This window comes from Stenella coeruleoalba, assembly GCF_951394435.1.
Source record: "Stenella coeruleoalba genome assembly, chromosome: 20".
In the NCBI taxonomy this organism is placed as follows: Eukaryota; Metazoa; Chordata; class Mammalia; order Artiodactyla; family Delphinidae; genus Stenella; species Stenella coeruleoalba.
The window spans coordinates 53,388,238-53,408,962 of NC_137166.1; the positions used below are offsets into that span (position 1 = coordinate 53,388,238).

At 41.1% G+C, this 20,725-nt stretch overlaps 1 long non-coding RNA gene across 2 annotated transcripts; it reads left to right on the top strand.

The window, feature by feature from the left end:
* Positions 1-3,520: 3,520 nt before the first annotated feature.
* LOC307178545 lies at positions 3,521-19,368 on the top strand. Of its 2 annotated transcripts, none has more exons than XR_013825217.1 (6): positions 3,521-3,661; positions 4,683-4,795; positions 6,319-6,519; positions 9,145-9,271; positions 9,551-9,643; positions 16,525-19,368. It is a non-coding gene; the product is annotated as an uncharacterized lncRNA (long non-coding RNA). The 2 variants fall into 2 exon arrangements; XR_013825218.1 differs by lacking the exon at positions 3,521-3,661 and adding an exon at positions 4,027-4,217.
* Positions 19,369-20,725: the final 1,357 nt, after the last annotated feature.

Consider the following 20,725-nt stretch of genomic DNA (forward strand, 5'->3'; position numbering starts at 1 on the left):
CTTGCTTGCCCGCCGCTCATCTCCTGCTGTGCAGCCCCGGGGGTTGGAGACGCTTGATTTAGGGGACAGAGGATGTTGGAAAGCAGGTTTTGAAGAAGGCACTAATGTAGTCTATGAGAAGTCAATGGGCTTTAAAACCCCCAAAGCCGTCTAAAATGCAGAGACTGCTCAAGCTCCAGCTCCCATAAATCTCTCAGGTAACAATGCCTAACTACATGATACCCAAAATATGGGCCACATGGCTACTTCACAGTTCATGACTTCTAACAGATTATCATTAGCCTATCCAGACCCAAACACCCAGATCCCCATGACTCTCAGTGACCACTGGAGACCCTCAAAGACAAGAAACAAAGCTGCCCCAAGCACTAACCTCCCCAAAAGGCCACCCCATTCACTGGCCTTGGGGTGATTTGGGGAAGGATACCCCAATCACCGACCCCCTCCCCTAAGTACATCACAACACTCACTAAGCAAAGGACATCAAACACGTTGAACTGCCAACCAAGTATGTCTCAATCACTGACCTCCCTTCATGGACACTCCCATTAGTGAACCTTCCCAAAGACGTCCCAATCACTGACTTATGTACCAAGGATTCCCCAGTCACTGACCCTCCTGGGATGCTCCAATCGCTGACATCCCTCTAAGGCTGTCCTAAGAACTGATCTTCCCCCAGAAGACCCTTTCAGGCTCTGACACACCCTCAAAGACACCCCAATCCTGACTTCCTTCAAGGGATACCCGATCACTGACCAGTCATTCACCCCCAATCAACCTTTCCCCGAAAGATGCCCCGATCACAGACTTGTCCCCTAAAAGCATCCTAATCACTAGCCCACACCCTAAATCATGCCAAACACTGATTTGCCTCCAAGACCGCCCAGTCACTGACCTCTCCTGTACATGCTAACCCCAAGTCATCCCAATCTTTCTGCATGCTACTCCAATACCCTGAGCATCCCCAGGGCTGCCCCATTTCCTACCATCCTACTCCCTCAATAACGGAATGCATCCCCTGCCCTACAAGGTCTTGCTCCTCCCACAGACTCCCCGTATCCCTCCCCTACCTCCGCAAAGCTCAACCTGATTCTGCTCCCAGAACGCGAAACTGAGATCCCTTAAGAGATCCTTCACGCGCCAGCTGGGTGGGTACAAATAGGGACAGTCCATTACTTTCTTCAGATTCACAAACCCGGCTGTTCCACCTCGCAGGTCAAGTTTATCCTCTGTAGCACCCGGATCTGCAGGCTGCCAACCATCACTCCGGGGCGTCCTTCCACCGGCCAAGAGGCCGTTTAACTTTCGCCTCTTTTAGACAAAGACACTATGACAGAGTATGGCGGCGCCCTGTTAGCTGATTTATGTGGGACCCGCCATCTTGGAAAACCAGCCGTACAACCACTTTTCCTGCCCCACAAAACTTGCCTGCGTTATGTCAATCGCTAGAGTCGCAAAGGGTAATACGCATGCTCTAGCCCATCTCCACCGGATTCAGGTCTCTTCCCGGTAAGGTGCCCCAAGCCCAAAGATGTCTGCCTCCGCTTTGCAACTGGTACCTTACGAAGCTACATAACATCAGAGCGGGCGCAGCCATGCTGAAAAAGGTGCTCAAATCCGTAAGGGAAAAGGAGTCTTCCTTTAGGGAGTTGGGAGCAGGTTGAGCGACTTGCAGGAATGCTTCTGAAGAAAGGTTTAGGGTCTGGAGAAGCCAAGGTGGTAGAGGAAGGTAGCATGCCTCACTGTGGGCACAGAGTAAACAAATTTAGTTGAAGGAAAAGATCTTCTTCAGCCAAAGTTGGTGGTGGAAGTTTGGTGACACCTCCAGAGTGAAAGGTGAGAGGGCTGTAGAGAGGGTGGAGCTAATAGTGAGGGAGGGGTTATGTTTCTGACTGAGGTGGAAGGTGGTGAAATTTCTGGTGGAAGACCAGAAATTGTTGGTAGAAATTTCTGTGCAGGCTTTCTGTCAATTCAAATGTTTTCATATAATTTTTCTCATGAAGAAATTAATAGAATTGGAATTGTTGAGTCAAAGAGAAGGACAATTTTTAATTGGATAGATTTTTCCAGATTGTTGTCCAAACATGTTTTGTTAGTGAATACACTTTACTGGCTGCTATCCAGCTTCTTCCAAGAACTCCAACTGAAAAGTAATAGCTAGTTTTTATTAAGTGTATACACTTTTTTTTGAATAGGGGACATATTCATGCATAATAATTGCATTATCTTGCTTAACATTCTGAAAGCCATTGATGGTGGACATAAATATTACCCTCATTTTATATATGGGGAAAAGGGCTAATTCTATCAGAGTGCCTATTTTCTAACCACCTCATCAACCTTTTAATTTTACCCAACCTAAGGACGACTAAAAATATTATTTTATTTTATTAATTGTTTATTTACTGGTATTATTTTTTTCTGTTTTAGGTTGGTTATCTTTTTCTTAATCATATTGTGGATATTTATAACTATCAATTCAACGTCCATTCTCCCCATGTCTAAGCAACCACTAATTTACTTTCTGTCTCTATAGATTTACCTATTCTGGACATAAGTTCAGCCATATACTATTTAGTCTCTGTAACTGGCTTCTTTCACTTAGCATAATGCTTTCAAGGTTCATCCATGTTGTAGCATGTTTCTGTGCTTCATTCCTTTTTATATCTGAATAATATTCTGTTGTATGGATGCAGCACGTTTTATTTTTCCCTTCATCGGTTGATGGATATTTGAGTTGTCTCCACTTTTGGCTATTATAAATAATGCTGCTGTAAACATTTGTGTACAAGTTTCTGTGTGGACATGTGCTTTTATTTCTCTTGGATATAAACCTGGAGTGAAATTGCTGGATCATATGGTAAATATGTTTACTGTTTGGGGAACTGTAAGACTGTTTTCCAAAGTAGCTGCACAAAAGGAATACCAACTAAAGGAAAACTGTTTCTTCTACCCTAGGGTACTTCTCACAACAAAAGTTTGGTGGAGTTCATCCTACCAACTCCATTTTAAATGAGGTTTCTGTTTATTAATTTTCACGTGATGCTAATGGAGTTTTCATTTGGGGGTACCGTCCGTGGTGTCCTGCAGGATGCTTCAAACACCTCTCCCTACAAACAGAAACAACCCTTTTCACACAAGCATTTCCTTTTTCCCATTCTTCCAATAGAGTTATATCTTAGTTATGGTTGGATCAGATTTAGTGTTTACATTATGATGACTATGTAAATACTACATAGAGTTCAGCCACTAGTATACTATGATTACTTTTCCTTTCTTGTACAACTTTTTTTTCTCCCTGGAGTTGTCTTATTTACTCCTTACAGAATTTCTGGCCTTTTGGTTCTCAGAAAGCTCTGCACTTGTTATTGGCTCCACAGCTGGTAGAAGGGAAGCGGGGTGTCACGTGTGAAAAACTCACCCCACCCCTGGATTCCCTCTTCCCATTGGCTCATGACTACACTCCTCCCCTTCACTGGGCGGTAACCATGTTCCACCCCCAAATGTATGCTAGGTTTCTGCCAGTTGCTCTTTTTTTTTTTTTTTTTACTTTCTTTGACGGCGTTATGCTGTCCCCGTTACCGCGAGTGCTTCTCCAGACTCTTTTCTGTCCTCAAAGTCATCTTATCACCGTCCACACTGAGCCAGAAGCGTCCTCGGGGTATTTGCCTTTCGTCTTATATGTTTTCTCCTTTTCCTTTGGCTGTTTGTTGGTTTTTGTACGGACACCTAACTTCTAAGATGGCTGTGCCCACTGTATCGTTTCCCAATCTTCGTGCAAAGTGGGTTACTTTTCCCCCCAGCCCGCTGAGGCGGACGTATCCTACCCCGTTTCCCTTGTGTGGGCTCGAGTTTCTGAAAATCCGTGCAGTTTGCGGCGCAGGGTTTAAGTGGGGGTACTTTGGATGGCTTTTATCCGTTCCGTGCCTTCCATGGCTACTTGGACCAAAACTGCCACTTCGCTTTCTGTACGGAGAGTCCTGAAAGGTGGCGGCCCCGGGATCCGTGGCGAGATGGGCGCAGACATTATCTCCGTGCCTGCTCCGTACAAACGCTGCATGGCCCTCGTCGGCCGCCGTAGTCCGGCGCGGAGGCTGGGCGAAGGCGCAACAGTACAGGAATTCACGGAAGTGCGGATTCTAGGAGGTAGCGGTGGGATCAGGAGAAAATCGGGACCGTGTGTGGATCTCTGCGTGGAATAGGATGAGGGAAACGAGGTGTCTGTGGGCGTCTGGGTGGGGTGGAGCCGTGGGGTCCGTAGAGGGAGAAGAAGCAAGTGGGAGTCGGTGACTGGGCTATTTATGATTGGGGTGACGGAGTCAGTCCTGAAGGATTCTGGTGTTAGTGATTACAGGCCAGTCGAAATCTAGGATTGAAACTCCGTAATCAGAGTTTTGTGTCTGTCTGCAGTGCTCTGTGATTGAGGACTGCGGTAGGGAATGATTTTTGTCATTGAAAGCGGTGTCTGGTTTGGAGTCGGGATTTAGTAGCGGGCTAAATGACAGGAGTGGGGTGTCTCATGGTCAGCGAACCTGGGCATCTAGTCCAGGTTTAGGGATTATTCCGAGTATATGTGACCAGTGGTTGCCGTGGGTGGTCCAGGTGTGTCAGTCGTTGAGAAGTTTGTGAGAGCTGAAGCTGGTCGGTGGGTGGGTGTTTTCAAACGTGACTTTCTCCTTCAGTTCCTCAAGTCCAAGGCCTCGTTTGCCAATCACCTTTGGCTTTCCACATCTTCTCTCGACCCCGTAGAAATGAAAGCGTTGTTGGAGATCGAGGATTAAGCACACGTAAAGTGGTAAGGTTTCTACTAAAGATGAGGAGTTTGCCCTTCCTGCAAGTTTACTGCGTGTGTGCATACACACACTTGTAAATATTTCCTTTCAGAATTGTTCTAACACAAGTAAAATAACATCTCTATTACCCCAATTCTGTTCTCCAACGATAACGTTTGTTAAATTTTCCTTATAGTTCATTTTAGTCTTCGTTTTTCTATGCTTGATTTTCACAATTCCAATAAACTGCCGAAATTTTAGTATAATTTGCCTCATCATTTAATTTCCTATCATAAACATTACTAATAAATATATCATAAATTTTTTTTCTGTAGGAGTTGTTTTTTAAGAATTTCTACAGATACCAAGAGAAAAACCTGTTCCATTAATGACTGGAATCACTCAATATGTGCATTCATTTAGATAGAATTTAAATGCTTAAATATTCATTTATCACTTCTGAGAACAGGTTATGATTCTGCATTTACATAAGGGTGTGGTTCCCTGTCCCTCATCTCCACCATGATTTTTAATTTTTTTGCCATTGTGAATGGTGTCTTTCTACTTTCGATCTTTTTATTCACTTTTAATTTACTATTACACAGAAGAGTAATTACATTGAAAAGATTTGTTTCTGTTCACCCTACTGATCTCATTATTACAAGCTTTTCCACCTCCCATGATTTTATTATGAAAAATTTCAAACATATAGCAAGGTTTAAAGAACTATACACTTGAGTTCCTGCCTGCTTGCCACGTGGATTTTATCATCATGATTTTATTGAGTTTCCTTTATCGTGTATGTATCCGTATATCACTCCTCTAATCATCATCAATCCACCTTTTTACATTTTTGAGGGTATGTTTTATTGTAAGTTGCAGATATTTATACATTTCCTGTAAATATTTTAGTAAGCATATAATTAGAGTTCTACTCATAGCTTTTTTCTAATAACAGCTTTTTTTATTCATACACCGTACAATTCATCCACTTAAACATACAATTCAGTGGTTTTTTATTGTAATCACATTCCTTGAACTCATTTTATATAATGCATGTTTTTATACTTTTACTAAATGTGTATAGATCCACAAATAGTAATCTTTGTTGTATATGCTTTAATTTTTTCTCTTGGTTTTCCTTTGTTTGTTTCTTTCACATAATGACGATTAGTGAAGATGGTTCAATGACTTTAAACAGGTCCCTGAGCACACATTGTTTCCAAGGAATAGCTGTCCAGGTCCTCACCTTTTATATGTTCTCTTTCCAAAAACTGGTCTGTGATAATTCCCCTGCTGCGGGAGCATCGTGTTGTGCTGGTTCTCCTTTCCCATCTCCCCTTTCACAGTCACCCCACTTCCCCTTCACAGAAGGAAGAAATAGTACCCACACATTCACAATCTTCTGTTTTATTGCTCCAGGGTGTAATAGCCTCTGGGACCCCAAATAAAGGAACAGATGGCTTTGAAATCAGGTGGGTGACAGTGGCAGTGACAACATCTGGGCCCAGAGGAAATTTATACTCAAAGTGAATTTATTTTTCAGCTCACAGGTCGTGGTTCCTGGAGCAAGATACATCACGTGATGTGAGAAGGTTTCACGACCTAGATATCATCATTTGTGGGGACATCACTGCCTGGAGACTAAGATTTCTAACCAGAAATTTAGGGCAGTTCAAGAAGAGGCTCAGGAGACATCCTAGCTTTGGCTGTTTCCCAATAACAGATGAAAATGATCAAGGACCAGGTGATTTTTGGTTTGTCTTATTCTTTCCTTCATTCTGTGATTGATTTCTGGGGGGACTTTAAAATGCAATTGAGTTCAATAGAAATAACAAATTGGAAAACTAGAATTTGTGCAGAAATAAATTTAGATTTAAATTCAACATCAAGGCAAAGTAGCATCAGAAATATATTGTTTGTGGGACCTACACTAAATGACTAATGTTGGAATATCTTCTGTGATTGGACTATCCAGTGGGTTACATGCACTGTCGACTCATGTCTAATAGCTCTGACGGTCATCACAGCCAGAGACTCCTGATGATGGGATAGGCATTGACTCTGAGGAGAAAGCTGACCAGTTCCTCAGAGGATGTCACTGTATATTTCATGGCACTTAGGTCTTGGGACTTTTCAAATGGTTCGTCCTAGAGGTGATATGGCAGACAGTGTCCTTAACTACAACCTTCTCATAAATGAAAAGCTGGTTCTCCAGAGACCCCTTTGGAAATAGACCAAGAAAACTCAGCGGGCACAGTGCTTCATGGGACCATAGCAAGGTGACCCATGGACCCAACCTTGTAGTGGTCAGGGTTAGCTTGGGAGTAAAACCTAGGTGACATAAGAAAATGGAAGGGTTGCATGACTTTCCAAGGTCCCGTATGAACAGGTGATCGAACAGGTGTTTGAGTACAGATTTAGCAGGAGGGAGTTGAAAGTATCTGTGTCTGGTAAAGTTGTTGCGATCTCAGGGTTTGCTTTAGAACTTCCTGCTGTTAAACATAGAAAACAAACTTATGGTTACCAAAGAGGAAAGGGGCAAGGGGAGATAAACTAGGAATTTGGGATTAACAGATACACACTACTATATATAAAATACATGAACAATAAAGACCCACTCTGTAGCACAGGGAACTATATTCAATATCTTATAATAACATATAATGGAAAAGAATCTGCAAAAGAATAGACATATTCAATATGTATATGTATAACTGAATCACTTTGCTGTACATCTGAGACATTGTAAATCAATGATACTTAAATTAAAAAAAAAAAGAACTTCCAGCTATTGAAGGTAGTCCACTTCCCCTCCCTGTGTTCAAAGCCAAGTCCTACTGCCTCATCTTTCATTACCTTTAAAAAATTTCATAATACAAATATGCGTGAATACATTTGTGAAACTCCAGTGATGACAAAGTACATCTAGTGAAAAAGTAAGAGTCCTCTTCATATGCTTCTTTCCTAATCCCCTGGTGTCGCTTAAAAAATGTGCAGGAGTGTGTACTTCCAGTCACTGAGCTGTGTGTACATCTGTGTCTGTATGGATGTTTGCGAGTGGATCTAACTCAGCTCTTAGGTCTTTGGGTAGTGCCTTTCCATTACTGTATTTACTTTTTCATAAACTGAGCTGGGGAATGTGAGACCTCACTTTATCCTCTATATATATTTATCCTCTATATTTATTCTCTCTTTTATATTTTCCATCATTTTGTCCTTGTGCTGCATTTTGAGTAATTTCTTCATATCTACCTTCCTGTTTATTATCTCTTCAATGTATCTGATATGTTGTGAACCTGACTAGAAATGTAAATATAAATAATGTACCTATGTATATATGTACTTGTGTGTTTGTTGAAGGATGCTATTTATTTTCTTACTTTGAATAATGTTCTTTACTAGTCTCTCATTCCTTTAATATGTTTTAAAAAGGTGTTTTTATTCTTCCTAACATATAAAACATACTTAATATGTTGTATCTTATTATTTTTTTTTTCTGCGGTATGCGGGGCCTCTCACTGTTGTGGCCTCTCCCGTTGCGGAGCACAGGCTCTGGACGCACAGGCTCAAGCGGCCATGGCTCACGGGCCCAGCCACTCCGCGGCATGTGGGATCTTCCCGGACCCGGGCACGAACCCGTGTCCCCTGCATCAGCAGACGGACTCTCAACCACTGCGCCACCAGGGAAGCCCCCCGTTGTATCTTTTAATTATAGCGTCTGGAGTTTCTTCATGGTTGATTCTGATAATGGTTATGAAGATTCCTGGTGAATGTAGGAATATGTTTTGTTTGTCCTGATGTCATTAGAATATACTTAATACCTGACAAATATGTACTCGCTACCAAAAAAAAAAAATATATATATATATATATATACACACAGCAAATGTTTTAAATATATATTGTATACACAGCAAATGTTTTAAATATATATTGTATATGTTTCTAGTTTAGCAAGAGGATTAATGACTACTTATCACAGAAACTTGTGATTTGCTGAATGATGGTTCACTGTATAATTACAGAATATTTTGCAATACATAAGTTAGAACATGGATAGATTTTGCTTCTATGACAATGTAGTTTTAAAAAATCAGGGGCATTCCCTGGTGGTCCAGTGGTTAGGACTTGGCACTTTCACTGCCAGGCACCTGGGTTCAACCCCTGATCAGGGAACTAAGATCCCCCAAGCCTCGCAGCACAGCCAAATTTTTTAAAAAATTAAAAAATAAAAATAAATAAAAATCAAAGCACCTCCGTATATAGATGTAGCCTAAATGGTGAAAAAGAGCAGAACAACTTCCTTCACTTGCCTTCCATTTCAGTAACGAGAGAAACACTCATATTAAACAGGACCGTGTTGTTACAGGGATCGCTGACACTGGAGGATGTGGCCGTGGACTTCACGTGGGAGGAGTGGCAGCTCCTGGCCCCTGCTCAGAAGGACCTGTACCGGGACGTGATGCTGGAGAACTATAGCAACCTGCTGTCCGTTGGTGAGAACAGCTCCCCTTGGTCCCTCAGAGTCCCCAGTCAGTGGCCTCTCTTTCTTCAGCTTCTGAAAGTTTTGCAGTGTCCATGGTGCCCTGAAGTGGTAGATGAGTCTCAGTTCCTTCTCTGGTCCCAGACTAGAGTATAACATGCCCTCTCCTGAGAGATGAGCCTTTCCTTTGCTGAGCCGCAAATTGCATAGTTCGTAAAATGTAACATTCTTCCATGTTGGCAGACCACAGTCCAATTCAAGAGTCTGTCTCTCTGTCGTTTCCCACGAACAGGGTATCAAGCCAGCAAGCCGGATGCTCTCTCCAGATTGGAACGAGGAGAACCGTGGCCAGTAGAAGATGAAATCCACAGTCGAATCTGTCCAGGTGAGTAAGAGAACCAGCATTGAGCGGCCAAGGGAGACATATTCTAATCATTCAGAGATGTCACATCTGTGTATGTCTGAGGACATGGAAGCATAGCCTCCACCGAAGAGCTCTTTTTCTTTTAGTGGTGTCGAGGAACATATCTCTTCTTGGATTTGATCCCTATTTATTTCACCTGGGTCTTGATTTTTTTTTTTCCTCTAAGTTTCTTCTTAGAATTCTCAAATCTTCCCATCCTTCTTCCCCCAGCACTGTATCACTACCTGTTCCTTCTACTTGTCTTGCTATGAAATTCAACCTTCCACACCTCTCTCTAAAGAGAGATTTTGTTGTTGTTGTTGTTGTTTTTGTTGTTGTTGTTTTGCGGTACGCGGGCCTCTCACTGTTCTGGCCTCTTCCGTTGCGGAGCACAGGCTCCGGACGCACAGGCTCAGCGGCCATGGCTCACGGGCCCAGCCGCTCCGCGGCATGTGGGATCTTCCCGGACCGGGGCACGAACCCGTGTCCCCTGCATCGGCAGGCGGACTCTCAACCACTGCGCCACCAGGGAAACCCCAAGAGAGATGTTTTGATTTCTGTGCTGTCTTTTGGCAATTGCACCTTCTTGCCCCTTTGGATAATAATTGATTTCCATTCCTAACGTTCATGCCATCTTTGATTGGAGGTTAGGATTTCAACGTATAAATTGTGGGGGAACATAAACGTTCAGTCTCTAGTACCTTCTGTTTCTTTCTTCATATATCCTGGCTGTGCTCGAGAAACCTCAGTCCTCCTCTTGTGTTTCTTCTTTGTTCTCACACCACTGCCACACTCACGGCACTTCTGACACCAGCAATTCTCTGTGACACCAGCTAAGTGTCCTACAGTTTAACTAAATTCTGACACTGTCTGCCTGGAGAAAGCATGAGATCCCACAGGTTAAGGGCTCCATCACACAAGACTTCCCTGACCTCCACTTCAGATGCCAAACACAAGTCCAGGTTGTTACCTGTGCTTCTGACCAACTGGCTGTAGACCGGAGCTTCCCAAGACTCCCTCCTCCTCAGGTCCAATTCATTTGCTAGAGTGGCACACAGAACTCAGAGAAACATTTTACTTACTAGATCACCAGTTTGTTATGAAAGGATTTAAGTCAGGAACAGCCAGGTGGAAGAGATGCACGGGGTACGGGGAAGGAGCATGGAGCTTCCATGGCCTCTCTGGGTGTGATGCTCTCCCAACACCTCCTTCTGTTCAGCCACCTGTAGGCTCTCTGAACCCCGTAATTTTTAAAGGAGACCTTATCGCCCTGGGCATGACTGATCATTAACTTCATTTCCAGCCCTTCCAGCAAATACAGCCATGTGTGGGGGGGCTACGTTGTGCTCTTGACAGCTAGGAATTTAGCTTAGGCCTCCTCATCTTACATCCTTTAGGAAAGGGAATGTCTCTGGTAAGATGTTTTAAAGCAGCTATATCAGCGATGTGGGTAGGTCCCTTGGGTGAATCGCATTCCATGAAGACAAAATAGCAAGGTCAGAAGCCTGAGGCAGGAGCATGTTTTAGGAATCTGGAGGAAGCCTGTATGAGTACAGTGGAGTGAGCGAGAGGGACAGTGGATGGAGAAAATACGGAGATGACGGCAGTAAGGCAGTAGGTGGAGTTTGGAGTAGACAGGTCATGTAGGACCTTTCAGGGCCACTTCAAGGACTTGATTTTTTTGTTTGTTTCTTAAAGATTTTTTTGATGTGGATCATTTTTAAAGTCGTTATTGAATTTGTTACAATATCGCTCCTGTTTTATGTTTTGGTTTTTTGGCCGCGAGGCATCTGTGATGTTAGCTCACCGACCAGGGATTGAACCCACACGCCCTGCATTGGAAGGCGAAGTCTTAAAGCACTGGACTGCCAGGGAAGTCCATGATTTTTTTTTTAATTAATTAATTATTTTGGCTGCACCGTGCAGCTTGCAAGATCTCAGTTCCCCAACCAGGGATTGAACCTGGGCCACAGCAGTGAGAGCCCAGAATCCTAACCAGCAGGCCACCAGGGAACTCCCAAGGACTTCATTTTTTAAAAACAATCAGATGAGAAAACAGTAGGGCATAATATAATTTATATTTTAAATGATCACTTTGTGGGACTTCCCTAGTGGTCCAGTGGTTAAGACTCCATACTTCCACTGCAGGGGGTGCAGGTTCGATCCTTGGTCGGGGAACTAAGATCCCACGTGTTGCGTGGTGCAGCCAAAAAAAAAAAAAAAATGATCACTTCGATATGGGAAAAGAATCTGAAAGAGAATAGATATATATATATATATCTATATAACTGAATCACTTTGCTGTACACCTGAAACTAACACAACATTGTAAATCAAATATACCCGCAATATAAAATAAAAAATTTTAAAAATAAAATAAAATGATCACTTTGACTACTTTGTAGAAGGGAAGTTGAAGCCTGAAATCCAGTCAGTGTAGCCCATTGCTGTAGTATAAGACAGAATGCTTGTCTTCAACCTGGGTAGAGGGGGTGAGGGTTAGTGAGCTTGGAAATATATTTATAAAGGAGAGAAGGCGTTTCCTATTGAAGTAGATAATGGGTTGAAAGAAAAATACAACTGAAGGATGACGCTAAGGTTCTTGGCATGAGTCTGGGGAAGAGTGGAGTCGCCATTTCTGAGATGAAGAAGGTGTATGGAGAAGGAGATGTGGGTTGAGAAATCAGGAGTTTTGTTTTGGACATTGTAATTTAGACATGTTTGTTCACATCACCTTGGATGCAAATGCTCTGTTGTATTTGGATCTACCCAAGGAATTCAGGGAGAGTTTAGGACTAGAGTTAGAAATGTGGACAGATTGAGATCTCCTATGGGATGAGTACAGATTAAGAAGAGACTTGGATTAAAAAAAAAATTGTGGGCACTATACTCAATGTTTTGTAATAACCTATAAGGGAAAATAATCTGAAAAAGAATATGTATATATATAAAAATAAGGAGGATTCATATAGATAAATATATTTATATAAGTAAATTTATATAAATATAACTAAATATGTAACTAAATATATTTACAGAAATGAACTTATATAAATCTATAAATAAATATATTTATAGAAATTATATAAATATGTAAATAAATATATGTATAGAAATAAATATATATAAATATATTTATAGAAGTAAATTTATATAAATATATAAATAAATATATTTATAGAAATCCTATACTAAGGATTTATATATATATATATATATATATATATATATATATATATATATATATATATATAACTGAATCCCTTTGCTGTACACCTGAAACTAGCACAATGTTGGAAATCAACTATACTTCAATACAAAAATAATAAAAAATTAAAATTGAAAAATAAAAACAGATAGTAGAATTGAAAAAACTTGCTATATGTATACAAATATCAAATCATTATGTTGTACACCTGAAACTAATATAATGTCGTATGTCAATTATACCTTGATTTGAAAAAAAAGAAAGGAAGAAAGATTCTTTTGAGTAGAGATTACATACGTGCAAGGTAGAATTAAAAAAAAAAAAAAAAAGAAGAGCCTTGGACCACTAGCAGTCCGGAAGATGAGGATTTGTGAAATGCATGGTTTCTTAATACATGTACTAGGACCTCTTATTTTCAGAGTGTGTATTTTTGGTAGATTTGGGGTGGACTGCCTGGAATAGTCTATACATAATGTTGTAAGCAGGCCCTCTTGAACCTACTTGGTGAACCACAGCCTTAATGTGTGCTAGAGGAGATTAGTGAGAAATAAATCAGTACATTCTAGGAGTAAGATTTTAGTAACAAACAGAGGATAAATCTGCAGGTAATATGTGGAAGTTCCTCTTTTGAATACAGCATCTTTGCTATAGTTCAGGGTTATGTGAACTAAATTGTCTAAATGAACAGTAAAGATGGGGACTACTTTAGAAATGTAGGAGAAACAGAGCTTACAGTGACATAGAATGATAGCGTGATATATAGGAGGCATATCTGGGATTTGAGTAAAGATGAGGAAGGGCAAGTAATGAAGGTGTGAATTTGGAAATGTGCAAGGTCTTGAGGAACTTGGTCAAAAGATTGGCCTGAAGCCTCTTGAAGGCCAGTTTTAGAAGGTATTTGTAGAGGAATGAGTAGAGTGTGGACATGGATAAATGGAGTAAAAGTTGGTAATGTAACTTTTATTTCCAGGCTGTTCTGGACTTTGTTAGTATAGTTGACCCTTGAACAGCATGAGTTTGAACTGCATGGGTCCACTTATATGCGGATTTTTTTCAGTGACTACATACTGTAGTATTGCACAATCCAAGGTTGGTTGAATCCTCAGATGCACAACCTTGGATACAGGGGGCCGACTATAAAGTTATACCTGGATTTTTGACCACATGGAGGGTCTGTACCCCTATCCCCCGCCTTGTTCAACCGTCACCTGTAATTGAGGTATAGTGGTGGCATTGTGAATTTGATCTGTATTATCCTTGGATACGTAGTCTTTCTTTTGAACTGGGTGGCAGCAGTGTGAGCTATAGTTAAGTACATCCAGTAGTTCTAAGACAAATGGCAGGCAAAACTGTCAAGAGTCTTGGTCCAGGATCAGAAGTGTGATCCTTTAGGACCCCTTAAATGGTAGAAACCAAGATGGGTATGCAGACTTTTGAAAGAAAATGCTATTAATGGCAGGATGTGGGTTTAGGGATCACTACAATGAAATGGGAACAATTTAAATGTTCCATATATACAAGTACAAAGGGTGAATGAAAAAGATGCCAGTTCCCTAGTATGATATTGTAATATAAGATATATATGTACTTGGTCTTTGGCCTGGTTTCTGGCATAGAGCTCCGAAAAGTCTTGTAGTTTCCTGAGTATAGGATCACTTATTTCCTTTATTAGTATTGGTATAGTCAATGTTTGGTGCTCCTCCATGGGCTTTTTAAAACCCAAAGTCTTAATGTTATAATAATTGTAAACTTGGTCACACGCCTTCATCTATTGATACTTTCAGTCTACACATTTTCCATCCTGTCCTCTATCCTTATATATATAATATTTATATACAAATGATTCCCACATTGTTATCTCCTTTCCCACATGGTTAAGACCTTTCTCAGGATCTTCATAGCCAATTGAATTCTTCATGTCTGTTTTGGATATCCAAAACCCACCTGGAGGTTGATATGCTTTGAAATGCACACTTGATTTCCCCACATTGTGAACCTCAATAATAGTCCCCATCTCATTAAAAACCACTACTCACCTATCCAGTGGCCTAGGTCACATAATTAGGAATAATACTTGATTCCTTGCATTTAAGGATTTATGCATGTATGAATGTGTCCCACGGCATTTGGAAAAAAATATCCCTCTGTCTTCTGTGGTCTAGTGCTCATAATAACTTGATTTTATTTTACTATCAGCATAATTTATAAGGTTACAATTACAAAGCAGCCAAATCTCTATTTGCTCATTTTGAATGCTCTAACCTCGCTTATGCCCTGTTTTTACCTTTTATTTTCTTTGTTTACATTATTATATTTTACCCTTGTCCACGTGATAACAAACATATATTGGAGTTTCTTTTTTTTTTTTTTAGTTGACGTATAGTTGATTTATATTGTTGTGTTAATTTCTGCTGTACAGCAAAGTGATTCAGATATATATACACACACACACACACGTTCTTTTTCATATTGTTTTCCATTATGGTTTATAACAGCATATTGAATATACTTCCCTGTGCTATACAATAGGACCTTGTTGTTTATCCATCCTATATATAATAGTTTGCATCAACTAATCCCAAACTCCCAATCCATCCCTCTGCCACTCACCTCCCTTTTGGCAACCACAAATCTGTTCTCTATGTCTGTGAGTCTGTTTCTGTTTCATAGATAAGTTCATTTGTGTCATATTTTAGATTCCACATATAAGTTATATCATATGGTATTTGTCTTTCTCTTTCTGACTTACTTCACTTAGTATGGTAATCTCTGGGTCCATCCACGTTGCTGCAAATAGCATTATTTCATTCTTTTTTATGGCTGAGTAGTATTCCATTGTATACATGTACCACATCTTGTTTATTCATTCATCTGTCAATGGACATTTAGGTTGTTTCCATGTCTTGGCTATTCTGAGCAGTGCTGCTATGAACACAGGGTGCATATATCTTTTTGAATTATAGTTTTGTCTGGATATATGCCTGGGAGTGGGATTGCTGGATGATATGGCAACTCTATTTTAAGGAGCCTCCATACTGTTTTCCAGGGTGGCTGCACCAATTTACATTCCCACCAATGGTGTAGGAGCGTTCCCTTTTCTACTTGGAGTTTCTTTAGATATTTTTTTTAATGCTTTTCTATTTTTTAAAATTAATTTATTTTATTTATTTATTTCTGGCTGCACTGGGTCTTTGTTGCTTCACACGGGCTTTCTCTAGTTGTGATGAGCAGGGGATACTCTTTGTTGGGGTGCACAGGCTTCTCCTTGCAGTGGCTTCTTTTGTTGCGGAGCATGGGCTCTAGAGCACAGGCTCAGTAGTTGTGGCACATGGGTTCAGTAGTTGTGGCTCACAGGCTCTAGAGCACAGGCTCAGTAGTTGTGGCTCACGGGCTCTAGTATGCAGGATCAGTAGTTGTGGCACACGGGCTTAGTTGCTCCGTGGCATGTGGGATCTTCCCAGACCAGTGCTCGAACCTGTGTCCCCTGCATTGGCAGGCAGATTCTTAACCACTGCGCCACCAGGGAAGCCTTGGAGTTTCTTTAAACTGAAGTCATAGTGTTGTCCATAAAGGGCCAGCCTACACAAAGGCGTTTGTTAAGTAGTTTCACTCTGTACCAAGCTATGGGAAGATTCATTCTTCTCTTCTTTCCTAGAAATGAGGAAAGATGACTGTCTTCTGCAGGAGGACTTGCAAAATCAAAGATGTCCAAAAAGAATGGAACAATGTCACGAACATAATGCACTTGGAAACATTGTTCATCAGAGCAAAAGTAACTTTCCTTTAAGGCAAAATCATGATATGTTGGACTTTCATGGGAAAACACTGAAATCAAATTTAAGTTTAGTCAACCAGAACAGAAGCTATGGAGTAAAGAACCCTCTTGGAGATGGGGAATCCTTCCTCCATGCAAAGCATGAGCAATTTCATAGTGAAATGAAATTTACTGAATGTGGAAGTTCTATGAACACAAATTCACAGTTCATCAAGCATTTAGGAACTCAGAAGATAAATAAACCCCACTTATGCACTGAATGTGGGAAAGCTTTCATCAAGAAGTCCCGCCTCATCGATCATGAGAGAGTGCACACAGGAGAAAAACCTCATGGATGCAGTATATGTGGGAAAGCCTTCTCCAGAAAGTCCAGGCTCACTGAACACCAGAAAACCCATATAGGAGAGAAACGGTATACATGCACTGAATGTGACAAAGCCTTCCCCAAGAAATCACGGCTGCTTATTCATCAGAAAACTCATACAGGAGAAAAACCCTACGTATGCGAGGAATGTGGAAAAGGCTTCATCAAGAAGTCTCGGCTCATTAATCATCAGAGAGTTCATACAGGAGAGAAACCTCATGGGTGCAGTCTATGCGACAAAGCATTCTCCAGGAAGTCCCGGCTCATCGAACATCAGAGAACTCATACGGGAGAAAAACCATATGAATGCACTGAATGTGACAAAGCCTTCCGCTGGAAATCACAGCTTAATGCACACCAGAAAACTCATACAGGAGAGAAATCATATATATGCAGTGATTGTGGAAAAGGCTTCATTCAGAAGGGCAATCTCATTGTACATCAGCGAACTCACACTGGAGAGAAACCCTATATGTGCAATGAATGTGGAAAAGGCTTCATCCAGAAGGGCAATCTCCTCATACATCAACGAACTCACACTGGAGAGAAACCCTATGTATGCACTGAATGTGGGAAAGGCTTCAGCCAGAAAACATGCCTCATCTCACATCAGAGATTTCACACTGGAAAGACTCCCTTTGTATGTACTGAATGTGGAAAATCGTGTTCACACAAGTCTGGCCTCATTAACCATCAGAGAATTCACACAGGAGAGAAACCCTACGCATGCAGTGACTGTGGGAAAGCCTTCAGGGATAAGTCGTGCCTCAATAGACATCGGAGAACTCATACAGGAGAGAGACCCTATGGATGCACTGACTGTGGGAAAGCCTTCTCCCACTTGTCATGCCTCGTGTACCACAAAGGGATGCTGCATGCAAGAGAGAAACGTGGAGATTCAGTCAAGTTGGAAAATTCTTTCTCAGAGAGTCCCAGCTCATCACGTTCGAGTGATATTGTACAGGGGGAAAACCCTGTTAATGTGGTGAGCGTGCACACACCTTCTGTGGCAGCTGAGACTCCATTCCACAGTGATGGGTTCCTAGCAGATAGGAATGTAGTAGCCCTTGTGGGACAGCCAGGTGCCACAGGTGCAGTGTCAGCAGATAATAGCATTTGCACGGAAGAAAAACCTAATGAATGCAGTGAGTGTGGTAGCACCTTCAGTGATCAATTATGTCATATTTTGCATCACAGAAAACACACAGAAATAAACTGTGATACAGTGAAGGTGGAAAACCCTTGAATAAAACCTTCTAGATCATCCTGTGGCTGGCGAGTGTATACTGAGACAAACAGTATAAACACAGAGACTGGGAAAGCATTTTGTGGAAAGATAGACCCTATCAGGGCTTCATAAGTCACATACTGTCAGTGAGGACAGTTGGTAGAAATGTAATGACCATGGAAAAATCCTTCCCCAGAAATAAGACTTCAGTTGGTATCAGAGAGTTTACACAGGAGAGAAATTGTTGGACCTCTGAAGGCAGTAACTGTGGCAGGGTTGTCAGTGGTACATTCTGCCTCATTGGTTGGCAGGGGAAATCATATAGAAATAAAACTCTGAACACCCCAACTATGGAATGTCTTTGGCAAAATATCAGAAAATTCATGAAGCAAATAAGCCGTATGAAAGTGAATCTTTTAGAGATTTCTGTCACAATCCTAACATAATCATATATAAGATTATATACATAGTGTACATTTTAGGACAGTATACCTTGAATCAAATGCCTAATTGATACGTCAGTAATGCTTTAAATCAAAGGAGGGTGTCTGTGTTGCACATAATTGATTAAAGTTATAATGCAGTTCACCCCCCTCGTTTGGGGGACATGGGTCTTCTTTTCCCACCCAGGATCATTATATGGTTAACTCTTGGATTTCTTCAGTTCTAAATTTATTCAGTTTGTTATTCCAGTCTACCAAAAGTCCTTCAGAAGGAAACTGAATACATTTAATCTGATAATGTAACATAGCATGTTTGGATATGCTTAACTTTATAAATCTCACCTGGAGGAACAAAGCTCAAAATTCATGAATAACCTATTAGCCAAGCTCTTGCCCTAGAAGATAGTTCCCATCCTGTACACACACCACTCAGAAAAACTTTAACAACTGTTTCCTTGACCTGGTCCTGTCCTAGGACCTATAGATGATGTCAGTGATGAACTTAACAGAAAGTCCTTGCCGCCTTTGAGCTGGAAATTTTTTAAAGCTAGGTTTCATGTCTATAGCAATTTTACCCTCTGGCAAAGATAATCAAAGGATGTGTACACCTACATTTGTTGAAAAGGACATATAGTATAAGGAACAAAGTATCCTGATAATTTCCTGTTTAAGGGACATATCAGAGGGGTAAAGGGAAAGGATTTACTTAATTTTACATAGAAAAAGTTATGGATACTTTTTAAAATTTTTCACATCCACCTAGATTATAAATTCCTTGACAGTATATAGATAATTGTATATTCCTCAGCACATAGCAAAATAGGAAATGAATTATACGTAGATTTGAAAAATGAATGAAGGCGAATGAATGACCTCATGGACTAACCAATCAAATTTATTTCTGTCACTGAAGGAAAGGAGCTACTGGCAAGCAATTCTCAGGCTCAGTATTATTCCAAGAAACATTTGTTTCTTGAATAGAGGCTCCTGTCAGACTATAAAAAGGGCAGATCAAAGAAGGACTAGGATCCATAGAATAAGCCCAATTAATGGAAGAAAATAACGTCACTAAAAATGGAGGACTGGGGAGTTCCCTGGCGGCCCCAGTGTTTAGGAATTGGCAGTTTCAACTGTGGTGGACCAGGTTTGACCCCTGGCCGGGGAACTAAGTCCCACAAGCCATGCGGCACGGCCAAAAAATAAAATTAATTAAAATGGAGGTTGGTACATGAGACAGGTGATGGTGAGATCCCTTTGACTGTTTTGGAGAACAAACCTTACATTTGTCCACAGGCTTATCACCTTTTAGAGTTGCCGCCATTTCAAAGATCTAAGCTCCTCTGTAGCTCAACGAATTGAGACGTGATTTAGCCTCATCATTCATTCTCTCCTGGGACTGGGGCCCTTGTCCTCTATTTCTATTCCTAGGGTTCTTTCCCTTGATCCAATAATGATGTATACAGCTTAAAAACAGTCCTGCTTACAAGGAAGAAAAAAAAAAGTGGAAATTTGCCATGGAGTGGCTGTCCCATAATTGAATTTCCAAAATCTGGGTGTGTGAGTAACTCACTACAACAAATATATTTCTGAGCATTGGCACTGTTGTAGACACAGGATATGCTGGTGAACAAAACATGCAAAGTAGTGGCCTTTTCACAGGATGGATTCAGGACAGATGCTCCTCAGTAAAGCATCAGAAATGGATTCTTCTTCAACTCGGAGTGCAGCTCCCTTCCACTTCTTGTGAATTGCACGTCCTATCATGGCAGTCATGGCGTCTTTCCCAGTGAAATCGTCCGTCTGGGTTCCCGAATGGGCTGCCCAAGCCTGTCCTGAGGACCAGGTGCTGAACTCACCTTTCAGAGGTTGGCATTCCAGGTAAATGAAAACGTTAATGGGATAGGGAATTCCTGGTCGCCCTCTTTAAGAAAGCCATACCAGCGTCTATCCTCTACTCCTCTACCCCTCGCATTCATAAAAACTATAGCTAACAGTTATTAAGTGTGCTGTTTGCCAAACAGTCACCGTATCATTTATTTAGCACTC